The following is a 13,124-nucleotide window of genomic DNA, read 5'->3' as shown; positions in this document are numbered from 1 at the left end:
AGGAAGCTTCAACTTCCAGCATGCTCATACAAAAGGAAGGTGAGGAAGCTTCAACTTCCAGCATGCTCATACAAAAGGAAGGTGAGGAAGCTTCAACTTCCAGCATGCTCATACAAAAGGAAGGTGAGGAAGCTTCAACTTCCAGCATGCTCATACAAAAGGAAAGTGAGGAAGCTTCAACTTCCAGCATGCTCATACAAAAGCCACCACCTGAGGCAGACGGTTCGAAGAATCTAGATACTGTGGATGATCCAGACACCATGGAAGGCATACCTATTTTCGCAAATGGTGAGGCGTGTGGTTAAACGGGGAGGAATGTGGAAAGGAGTATTGGAAAGTGAAAAATTTATGCATAGCATTATAATTTAGGATAGATCTACCAAATTTGAATTATGAGTTAAAACACAAGGGAGGGGGGAGGAGAGAGAGAGAGGTAAATACATAGATACCATCTTGGGAACTTTAGAAAGAGGGACAATTCTCTCAGAATAATTGCTTGATTTAGTCAATAGTTAAGTAGATTGGTGCCCTTATAATTGTAAGCTACCAATCTGGTTTATCCTATTATCAGCAACCTTGACACATAAAAATGTGAACTTTTAAAATGGATTAGATTAAGGAGTTATTATATTGCAAAGTAATTCCAAATATTGTAAAAAATATTCACCTTAGGAAGCATTTAATAACAAATTTCTCTTGTATGTTTTACATAGTGTTCATTTCATAAGCAATTTATATGAAACTTCAGAAACACATCTTTGTTTCTTCTCAACTTAAATATGTCTATATTGGAGTCAGTTCACTGCAAACACTTATTGAGTTCCCACTGTGTACCCAGTAATATACTAAAAATGATAGAGAGGATATATATATATATATATATATATATATAGTCTGGTGCACGAATTCATAACCAGTGGGGTCCCACGGCCTGGCCTGCGGGATCAGGTCGAAACCAGCTCTCCGACATTGCCTGAGGGGTGCTGGATTGCGAGAGGACGCAGGCCAGGCCGAGGGACACCACTGGGGCACAATTCGGGCCAGGGAGGGATGTGGGAGGTTGGCCAGCTGGGGAGAGACTGCAGGAGGGCTCCGGGGCGTGTCCAGACCTACTCACTCAGTACACATTGGCCAGACCCCAGCAGCAAGCTAACCTACCAGTTGGAGTGTCTGCCCCCTGGTGGTCAGTGCATGTCATAGTGAACAGTTGAGTGGCCTTAGCATATCATTAGTATATTACACTTTGATTGGTTGAACAGATGACCAGATGACTGGACACTTATCATATTAGGCTTTTATTATATAGGATATACAGTGGGGCCTTGACTTACGAGTGTCCCTACTAACGAGTTTTTTGAGATATGAGCCGTCTCTCGGCCGAATTTTTGCTTTGAGTTGCGAGCTAAAATTCAGGTTACGAGCCAGCTTCAGATACCCCACCACTAGATGGCGCAGCGAACGTCACAGTGAACGCCACAACATCAGCCCAGCATCACGTGTCTCACTCATTCACTGTTGATTTGACATACGAGTAATTTGAGTTACGAGCTCCGTCACGGAACGAATTAAACTCGTAAGTCAAGGCCCCACTGTATATGACATAACCTTACCATTGTCCCAATAGTTTGTATTTTGGAAATGCCTTAGAGCAGTGGTCAGCAAACTGTGGCTCGCGAGCTACATGTGACTCTTTCTCCCCTTGAGTGTGGCTCTTCCACAAAATACCAACTTCTGCGCATGGGCCACGAAGTTTCAGTCGCACTGTACATGCGTGCCTGCACGTGGTATTTTGTGGAAGAGCCACACTCAAGGGGCCAAAGAGCCTCATGTGGCTCGAGAGCCACAGTTTGCCGACCTCTGCCTTAGAGTGTATTTACTCCAACTCTTTATATTTTCAGAAGGAATTCAGATCTACAAAGGTTTTCCTCAAGAAGTTAAATTCATTGGAGTAATTACTCCCAGCACCTGTGAAAAATGTAGTACTATTTATTAACTAATCTTTTTGAGCATTTACTATTTGAAGTCATTGTACTAGACTCAGCAGGAGATGAGAAAATGAACTGGAGACTCCCTGTCCTCCAGGAGCTGCAGGTTAAGGAGGGAAATAATAGAAGTCAATGTTAAATTAAGAGCTTGATTACTTTGGTTCAAAAAGTTGAATTTCAAAAGAGATGTCATAGTTGCCAGGAAGCAAAATCTCAACAATTTGAGAAAATGCTCTGGCGAATGGCAATTTTACAGTTTATTTTATACATTAGAATCAAAGTAGGAGCCCTAAGGGGGTTTACATGAAATTTACTGGAGAAAGCAAAGTGGGGAAATCTCAGATTGGATAAAGAGTAAAATGGAGAGACACATCTTTTACATTGGTGGCTATAGGATAGTTAGCAATTCACGTTTATAGCACAGAGAGATGGTATTCAGGAACAACATAACAATGAGGGGTTCTGTGGTCTCTACTCTGGTGCCCTGAGGGGTCTGGAAAAAGAGATTACTCTGACATTCCAAAGAGGAAAAAAAACACACAACAGAAACAACCCAGAGGTATGTTATCTTAGATGCAGAAAGGCCATAGACAGGCTTACTCAAATAAGACTTATCTTTGTCAAGGAAGCTACAGGCCTAGGACCTGCCATGAGCCCCTTTTAGTTAGGAATTCTTATGTTCAGACCATCTGATATGGTTACTTTTAGAGTTTGTAGGGCCTACGATGCTGGCCTCCTCTTAGCTTATCAGGTTTAGTATGTGGCTCCTTTTTTGTTCATATATATCAAGTGTGTGTGTGGTTTATGTCCCTTTAATCAGATTTACTTGCCCATGAATGAAAAGCCATGAGGTACAAGAAATAAACCCAGCTGGTGGCCTTGTCCTACAGTTTCTTTTGAATTTGCACAGATTATTTCTTTTTATTTTAGAGAGAAAGAGAGACAGCGACAGAGACATTGATTCATTGTTCTGCTTCTTTATGCATTTATTGGTTGATTTTTGTATGTGCCCTGACAGGGAATTAAACCCTCAACCTTGGAGTGTTGGGACCACACTCTAAGCAACTGAGCCACCCGGCCAGGGCTAGATTTTTCTTATTTTCCCTCAACTCTCCTGCTTTTCCCATTCTCGTTTTGCTCTATACCTAATACTCTCCTCAGACTCCCTTTGCTCTGATGACCCATTTGGACCTATTTCTGTGTTTTGAACTCAGCAGTATCCCATGGAAAAAATTCTGATGTTCAACTTCTGCCTTTAAGCATTAAGGCCTCAGATAAGAGCTATATCTAACTCTTTCAACTTTCCCACTAAAGAGGAAGTATCAAATATACATCTTACCTATTAGCCCCATTGGGGATCTCCCTTCCTCTATTTCTGTCTTCTCTCTGCCTGCTTCCCTATTACATTTCCTCTTTCCTTCTTACCTCCCTCCTTTTCTCCCTCCTTCTTTTCATTTCTTCCAAGAAAATTTGCACACACTGTGTCAGGCATTGTAAACAAAATAGATACATTGCCCACCCTCATGAAATTTATAGTCTGTGGGAGTAAGATAGTAATCAAATAACACACACACACACACACACACACACACACACACACACATATGCCTACTCTATATATAAAAGCCTAAGCGACCAAACGACTAAATGACCGGTCGCTATGATGCACATTGACCACCAGGGGGCAGATGCTCAATGCAGGAGCTGCCCCCTGGTGTTCAATGTGCTCCCACAGCAGGAGCACCACTCAGCTGACTGATCCACCGTCCCAGTGGCCCACCAGCCTGGTGGTAGCCACTCACTCCCTCAATAGTTCACAGGTCCAATCTCCAGAGAACAGGCCAGGTACAATCCTGACAGCACCGCTGGCCTCCTGGAAGTAAGCCTTGGGCATTGCGGCCGCTTCCCTTCCCTAGACACTCCACAGGAAGAAACAATATAAAAGCCTCCGCCAGGTGGCTCCCGACAACCAACGCAAAAGTCAGCAGGACAGATCTGGATCCCAGGCTGTCAAGGGCACCCCACCGACTGCCCAGAGGGCTGATTGCGTCCCAGCCTCCCTCACCTCCCTCCAGACGGGCACCAGACTCAGGGCTCACGGCCACTGTGGCAACATGAGCCTTTCCCAATTGGGACTGACTGGGCGAGAGCCAGAGGCAGGCGCAGTGGGGCCAGGATGAGTGGGAGCAGCAGGCAGGAGCAGCAGGTGGCGTTGGACTGTGGGTTTCAGCCAGATCCCCGAAGGCCAACCCCAAGGGACCCCACCCATGCACGAATTTGTGCACTAGGCCTCCAGTATATATATAAAACCCTAAGCAACCGTTCAACCAGTCGACTGTGGATCACTTACTATGATGCTCACTGACCACCAGGGGGAAGATGCTCAATGGAGGAGCTGCCCCCTGGTGGTCAGTGAGCTCCCATAGCAGGAGTGCCACTCAGCTGACCAATGGGTGCCAGACACCAGGCTTATGGCTGGCGAGTGTAGCTGCAGTGCACGAGCCTCTCCTGCTGCAGCTGTGGTGGCTCAGGTGCAGCAGCGGGTCTGGGATGAGCAGGAGCGGGACTCAGGCTCCTCCCCAGCCACCTACCACTTTGCGCACTACTACATCCCCCGCCAGGGGTCCCGGATTGCGAGAGGGCGCAGGCCAGGTTGAGAGACTCCACCAGTACGTGAATCTGTGCACTGGGCCTCTAGTGGTTAGATAATTAGAATGGTGCTAGGCCAATGAAGGAAAATAATACCTACCATGTAATCAAAGTATAAAACGGGACCTAATCTGGACTGAGAAGTTAGAAAAACCCTTTCTCAGGAAGACCTGAGAGATGAGTATGCATTAGACAGGCAACAAAGGAAGAAGAGTTTTCTGAAAAAAGGGACTGTGAGCTCTGAAATGACAAGGAGTTTGGCTCATTGGAGGAATAGAGAAGGCCCATACAACATGAGTGAGAGGGAGAATAGCTGGAGAATGAACTATAAAAATTGTATTGGTGCCCGGCTACCGTGGCTCAGTGGTTGAGCATCAACCAGGAGGTCATGGTTTGATTCCCTGTCAGGGCACATGTCCAAGTTTTGGGCTCAATCCCCAGTAGGGGGCATGCAGGAGACAGCTGATGGGTGATTCTCTCTCATCATTGATGTTTCTATCCATTTCTCCCTTTCTCTCTCTGAAATCAGTAAGAACATATTAAGAAAAAAAAAACAATTGTATTAGAGCCAAATGATAATATACCTTCTAGGTCCTACCATTCCCAAGCTATGGGATATCACTAAAGAGTGACAGGATCTTTAAAGAGGGTCATATTTGTGTTTTTAAAAGGTCATTTTGGCTCGTGGATTGAGGATGGATTGGAAGGGGAAAAGTAGTTACCTGCTGTGGTGGTAATGCCATTGCCTTGCTCCATTTCTCAAATCTAGGCAATGCAATTCTGTTGGCAGAGGTGAGCCCAGAGCTACTGATGCCCAAACACCCCAAAATCCTGGCCCAGTGTCCCTCTGCCGCTGTTGCCAGCCTGAAAAAAAAATATAGGGACTCCCTGTAGGATGTCTGCTCCTTGCTCTAAGTGAAGCTATGTATGGAGAAGCTGGAAAAGTGGAAAACATTTTGTTTCTAGTCATACACCTGGCAGGGAAGCAGCTACAGCTGCAATTTTCTCCAACTCCCTGCCAATCAGTATAGACCAAGCATGTCAAACTCTCAGTCCACGGGCCACAAGCAGCCCACAACAAATATTTTTGCAGCCTAGCCAATATAACAGTATGTAAGAAATGTTTTAATGAAAATTTCTTAACTTAATTTTTACAATATCCTGTTATACATAATTATTAATAATGAACTACAACGTTCACTAATGATTGATTACTATAATCATGTTGCATTCATTTCCCTTATGCGCCTTACACGCAGGCACACCATTTCTCTCTACTAATACTAGCAATGATTATTTTAGCAGCCGATTGCCACGTCATTAGTCTTAGACTGACTTGTTTGGTGTGCGCAACAGGAACTATTTCGCTTTCGTAAAACAAGAAAAATAGGTTTATTTGCATTACACTTATTAATTTGTGCAGTTATTCAGTGTCTGGTAAGTTAATGTTCAAGAAAAAATACTAATTTTTATTAAAATGTTCCATGATTTTATGTTAATGATTACTCATTTATTTCAGCCCTTTGTTTTCAGCATGTTTCTATCAAAATAAACCTATGTTTCTATGAAAATTGAAGCTTTTGTTTTTTTGCTGCGCACATAAACTTAAACCTTGTTTATTTGGCCTGTGTTAGCCTTTGAGTTTGACATGCTTGGTACTATAGACAGTTTCTGGCCAATAGAGGATCAACTTCCAACATAAGGAAGGCATTTGATCTTGCATTGGAGCACAGCAAAGGAATGAGTCACCTAGGCCCATAACCTTTGCAAAGAAAGGTGGTTAGCATTCTCAGATAGCCACTCATGGGGGACAACTACCTCCAGGACAAAGGTTCAGGGGCAGTTTTGTGGGCCAGGCTCTGGACCAGCAGATCCAACTGCTATCAAAAGTCTCTCCTGCTCTGGCTGGGTAGCTCAGTTGGTTAGAGCATTGTCCCGATAAGACAAGATTGTGGGTTTGATCCCCCATTAGGGCCCATACAAGGAGCAACCAATGAATGCATAAATAAGTGGAATAACAAATGGATATTTATCTTTCTCTCTTCCCTTGCTTCTCCCTCCCCTCATCTCTCTAAGCATGTCCTTGGCTGAGGATTAAAAATAAATATATTTTTTTAAAACCTCTCCTATGCATAAACCTCTCCTATTCACTGACGAGCAACAGGCCTTGGTTGGTAACCTGTGACTCTTGAGAAGACTACTTTCTGGGCTGCAAATGGAGGGTCAGGCCAAGATAGCAGAGTTACACCCATCTGCCATCTGTGCCACAGCTTCTCCCCAAAGCACAAGACCTTACTATCATATTCTTTATTTCATACAGGCTACCTGTCATCAGCATTGCCCATGCCCCACCAGCTTCTGTTCCTGTGACAGTGTACTCATACATAGGTGGTTTATGCAGACTGAGATGCAAAGTTACCCTAATATTGTGAGAACAACTGATAAGTAGAGATGATTGCTCCCCATAGCCCAAGTTCTTCCTAAGCAGGTACACAAGTTCCCCGTATATAGATGCAATGTTATAGTGATCCAAGAACCTGCATTTTTGGTGAAGGAAAATCAGTGGAGTTCTGTCTCTATCAAGATGACCTTAATCTCAACTTTGAGCTTCTGACCCTAAACTTCCAGAACCAGCTCCAGAGAACCTGAGTTTTCCTAAAGCTAAAACTCCCAGGACTCTTATAATGTCAATTGAATTTGGAAGATAATTGAGTGGATAATGCTTTTCTTCTAGTCAAATCTGCAAGCATACCAGTTAGAACTGTGGAACACTTACCTTTCATCGATGATCTTATATTTCCTCTTGGACCACTGTACTCTGGGCAATCCTCATTAAACTACCTCTCAATTAACCCAGGAAAATGTATTTAAGAGCATAAAGGTATATCCCTTGACCCATATGCTTACTAAACAGCTAAGCCTTCCACATTAGTCTTGATGAGGTGTTAGCAGGTCTGAAGAAGACTCCCAGGATTGTCTTACAAAATGATTATTTATCTTCTCTGCTCTGATATCCCCAAAAGTTTACTTCTTTAAGGAAAGAAAAAGATTATCTGTTCTAAGCTGGAGGCTGCATACCTCAGCTAAAGAGTTTATTTACCTCTGCCCTAATCAAAACTTGAAGTAGTGCCTTTGACCTGCAGTAGGGATCGTCTTACTAACTGTGATCTCTTCTCTGAGCTAACTTTCTCAAGAATTGTTACTAATTGGTGGAAATGACTCCTTAGGAGCCATCTAGGCCTTTGAGACATGTAGATTACCCACGTGATGGTGTTCTTGGACCTCCACAACCTGGAACAGTGGTTCTCAAATCTTATTGTGTATCAGAATCACCTGCAGGGCTTGCTACCCCCACTGCCGTCCCCGCCCCCAGAGTTTCTGATTCAGTAGGTCCCAGGTAGGCCCAAGATTTGTTTTTCTGACAAGTATTCAGGTGATGCTTAATCTACTGGACTGGAACTGAGAACCATTGTCTTAATCCAGTGCTCTTTGTCAGTAACTTAGATATTAGTGCCTGGTGGAGGCTGCTGTCTCCAGGAGTCATCCCTTCCCAGTTAGAGCTAAAGATGACTCTCCAGTGCAGACAATGGTTTCATAACTAGGCCCAAGGACTGTCCTTATGGAGCTTACATTCTCATGAGGAAGACAGTCTATGAGGCCAGCATTACTATCATACTAAAACCAAAGACATCACAAAAAACTATATATCAACATCTCTTAACATAAACACAAAAATCCTTAATATATTAGCAAATCAAATCCAAAAAAGTATAAAAAGAATTATTCGTGATGACCAAGGGGATTTATCTCAGGAATGCAAACATTCAAAAATCAATTTATATAATCCATCATGTAAACAAAGCAAAATAGAAAAATCACTTGATCATATCAATATATGCAGAAAAGTCATTTAACAAATTCAACACCAAATCATAACAAATACTCAGTAAACTAGAAATATAGGGGAACTGTCTCAACTTGCTAGATTACAAAAAACCTACAGCTAACATCATACTAGCGAAAAACTTGAAGCTTTTCCACTAAGATCAGGTACAGAGCAAAGATGTTCCCTCTCATCGCTCCTTTTCAACATTTTATTGGAAGCCCTTGCTAATTCAACAATGCAATAAAATGAAATAAAAAGTGTAAAGATTGAGAAGGAAGACATAAAACTGTTTTTTTCTCACTGATGATATGATCATCTAAGTAGAAAATCTGTAGAAGTTTGCATGATAGGTTAATATGTAAAAGTCAATTGCTTTCCTATATATCAAAAATGAACATATAGAATTATAAACTAAAAACACAAATACCATTTTATTAGCAGCCCAAAAGTGAAATAATTGGGCATAAATTTAACAACATATATAAGATCTTCATGAAGAAAACTACAAAACTGATGAATGAAATAAAATAAACACATAAATACATCCTATATAATAAAACTCTAACATGCAAATCGACCGAACAGAGGAATGACCAGCAGAATGACCAGTCTCTATGATGCGCACTGACCACCAGGGGGCAGATGCTCAACACAGGAGCTGCCCCCAGCCCTCAGGCCCTGACTGGCAGCAGTGGTGGGGGCCGGCGAGCTAGCAGTGCCAGGCCAGCCAAGGCGGATGCCAGCTCTGCCTCTGATCATCACCCCGCCAGTCACCCCACAAATCGGCCCTATCACCAGCCAGGCCTAGGGGCCCTACCCGTGTACAAATTTCATGCACCAGGCCTCTAGTAAATACATAAATACATAAATAAATTCCATGTTCACAGATAGGAAGACTCAATATTGTCTAGAAGTCAGTTCTTCTCAACTTGATCTACAGATTCAATGCAATCCCAGTCAAAATCCCAGAAAGTAATTTTATGGATATCAACGAACTAATTCTAAAGCTTATATGGAAGAGCCAAGACAATATTGAAGGAAAACTAAGTTGTAGACCTGATACTATCTAACTTCAAGATTTACTATTGAGCTACAGTAGTCAAAACAGTGTAGTACTGGTGAAAGAATGAATAAATAGAGCAGTGGAACAGAATAGAGAGCCGGCCACAGATCTACAGAAATATAGGCAACTATTCTTTGACAAAGGAGCCAAGACAATACAATGGAGCAAAGATAATCTTTCCAACAAATGGTGTTGGAACAATTGGACATGTGCACAAAAATAAATGAATCCATATATAGAACTCCACCCTTCACAAAAACTAACTCAAAACAAGTCCTAGACTTCATGTAAAATGCAGAACTACAAAACTTCTAGAAGATAACATAGGAGAAAACCTAAATGACCTTGGGTTGATGATGGCTTCTTACATACAACATGAAATAATTGATAAGTACAACTTCATTAAAATCAAAGTATACAATTTAATTTTTTTACTACTAGTATATTCATAGAATTGTGCAGTCACTCTAAGTTTAGGACATTTTCATTTAAAAAAAAAAAATCCTTTACTCATTGGCAGTTACTCCTTGTTTCCCTGCAGCCTTGCATAATATAATTGTGAATCTACTTTCTATCTCTATAGGTTTGCCTATTCTGGACATTTCATATCAATGGAATTATATATGTGGGTTTTTGTGACTGGCTCCTTCCACTTAGCATAATGTTTTCAAGGCTCATCTAAGTTGTAGCATGTATTAGTACTTCATTCTTTTAATTGCCAAGTAACATTCTATTGTATAGCTATGACACATTTTATTTATCCACTCATCAGTTGATGGACATATCGGCTGCTTCCATTTTTTTTTTGCATATTATGAATAAAATTGCTAATGAGCATCCTCCATGTTTAACATTTTGAGAAACTGCCAACTTGTTTTCCATATTGGCTAATCTACAAAGATTTTAATTTCTCCACATGCTCTTCAACATTTGTTTTCTTTTTTAAAAAATATATTTTTTAAAATAAATTTCAGAGAGAGGAAGGGTGAGGGCAAGAGATAGAAACATCAATGATGAGAGAGAATCATTAATGCATGCCCCACACTGGGGATGGAGCCCACAACCTGGGCATATGCTCTGACCAGGAATCAAACCATCACCTCCTGGTTCACAGGTCAATGCGCTCCTTTAAAAAAAAAAAAAATCCTCGTCCAACAATATTTTTCCATTGATTTTTAGAGAGAGTAGAAGAGAGAGGGAAAGACAGAGAGAATGTCTATGTGAGAGAAGCACATCAATTGGTTGCCTCCTGCATGAGCCCTGACCAGGACCTGGGCCAGGAAGGAGCCTGCAACTGAGGTATGTTCCCTTGACCAGAATCAAACCCAGGACCCTTCGTCCTTAGGCTGACACTGTATCCACTGCGTCAAACAGGATAGGGCTCCTTTTTATTTTTTTTCTGTTTAATAGCCATCCTAATAGGTGTAAAAGGGAATCTCATTGTGGTTTTGATTTGCATTTCCCTAACAATTAGTGATGTTGAGAACCTTTCCATGTGTTCATTGGTTATTTGTATCTCCTCTTTAGAGAAATGTCTATTCAAACCCTTGCCCATTTTTTTTGTTTGTTTTTAATATCACAACTTTTTTATATTCAATGAACAGAATATACTTTTTAGATTAATAATTTTATTTGTTAGAGCAATTTTAGGCTCACAGAAAATTCAGCAGATTGTACAGAGTTTCCATATATCCTCTCTCCTCTGTTCAGTCTCCCCTATGATTAACATCTTGCACTAGTGTGGTACATTTGTTACAATTGATGACCCAATATTGATACATTATTATCGACTAAAGCCCATAGTTTACATTAAAGTTTACTCTATGTATTGTACAGTTCTGTAAGTTTGACAGTCATGATGTAGTGCAGGGGTCCTCAAACTTTTTAAACAGGGGGCCAGTTCACTGTCCCTCAGACCGTTGGAGGGCCGGACTATGGTTTTAAAAAAAACTATGAACAAATTCCTATGCACACTGCACATATCTTATTTTGAAGTAAAAAAACAAAACGGGAACAAACACAATATTTGTATTTGCATGTGGCCCGCGGGCCGTAGTTTGAGGACCCCTGATGTAGTGTAATCATCATTATAACATCATATAGATTAACTTCACTGCTCTAAAAATCCCCTGTGCTGGACCTATTTATCCTTCCCTCTGTGCTCCAAGCCCGTGGCAACTACTAAGCTTTTTACTCTCTGTATAGTTTTGCCTTTTCCACAATGTAATGTAAGTTGGAATCATACAGTATATACCCTTTTCAGACTGGCTCTTTTTACTAAGCAATATGTATTTAAGTTTCTTCCATTCTTTTCTATGCTCAAGGGGTCATATCAAGGTGGGGAGGTCTTGCCTCTTGGTATTCCCATTCCTAGCTAGATTTTCTTTTTATTGCTGAATATTTCACTGTACGGATGCACCACAGTTTGTGCATCCACTCACCTTTTAGGGGACATTTTGGTTGCTTACAGTTTTTTGCAATTAGGACTAAAGCTGCTATAAACATCCATGCTCATGTTTTTGTGTGAATGTACTTTTCAACTCATTTGGGTAATCGCTGGATCATGTGGTTAGACTATTTTAGCTTTGTAAGAAACTGCCAAACTGTCTTTTAAAGTGACTTGACCATTTTGCATTTTTACAAACAAAGAATGAGAATTGCCTCCACATTCTTGTCAGTATTTGGTATTGCCAGGGTTTTTGTTTTTTACCCATTCTAACAGGTGGTAGTATTTCACCAATTTAATTTGCAGTTCCCAAATGACATATGATGGTAAGCATCGTTTCATATGTTTATTTGACATCTCTATGTCTTCTCTGATGAGGTATGTGTTCAGATCTTTTACCCATTTTTAAAATGGGTTATTACCTTTTTTAAAAAAATACTTTATTGATTTCAGAGCAGAAGAGAGAGAGAGAGACAGAAACATCAGTGATGAGAGAGAATTATTGATCAGCTGCCTCCTGCACGCCCCCTACTGGAGACTCAGCCAGCAACCGGACAGGTGCCCTTAATGAGAATAGAACCTGGGACACTCTATCCACTGAGCCAAACCAGCTAGTGCGGGTTATTAACTCTTTATTATTGAGTTGCAAGAGTTACTTATATATTCTGGATGTCCATCAGTCCCTTATCAGATATACGCTATGCAAAGTTTTACTCTCCTTCTAATAAGTTGTCTTTTTAATTTTTTGATGGTAACATTTGCAGCACAAAAGTTAATTTTGTGTCGCCAATGGTTTTATCTCCTAATGACTTGCATTCCTATCATTTGTGGCCAGAGGGTGTAGGGGCAGAAACAAAAGTAAGCTAGACTGGGCTGTAGAAACCGCAAGAAAAGAGACGACTGAGGAGAGGTACCGATGCAAAGACGTGGGTGGAGCAGAGGAAGGAGTAAAGGGGATCTGAGTGAAAGATGCACCGCTTGCTCTGGGAGTACTTGACCAATGTTCCCAGGGGGATCCGCTTTGCTTTGAAGCCCAAAGGATATGCTGGCTTCGCCGCCAGAGTCCTGCACCCTCTTCTGCTGCAGACTCGGGAC

General features: G+C 41.5%; 1 protein-coding gene across 1 annotated transcript in view; it reads left to right on the top strand.

Moving 5' to 3' along the window:
- The window catches only part of PFKM (phosphofructokinase, muscle), a 42,303-nt gene that overhangs the window by 2,750 nt on the left and 26,429 nt on the right, over positions 1-13,124 (top strand). The gene's annotated exons all lie outside the window — the stretch shown is intronic.

Source organism: Myotis yumanensis, unplaced genomic scaffold (assembly GCF_028538775.1).
Source record: "Myotis yumanensis isolate MYYU_CA2020_CCGP unplaced genomic scaffold, mMyoYum1.0.hap1 SCAF_3, whole genome shotgun sequence".
Classification (NCBI taxonomy): Eukaryota; Metazoa; Chordata; class Mammalia; order Chiroptera; family Vespertilionidae; genus Myotis; species Myotis yumanensis.
This window is presented reverse-complemented; position numbering and strand designations above follow the sequence as displayed.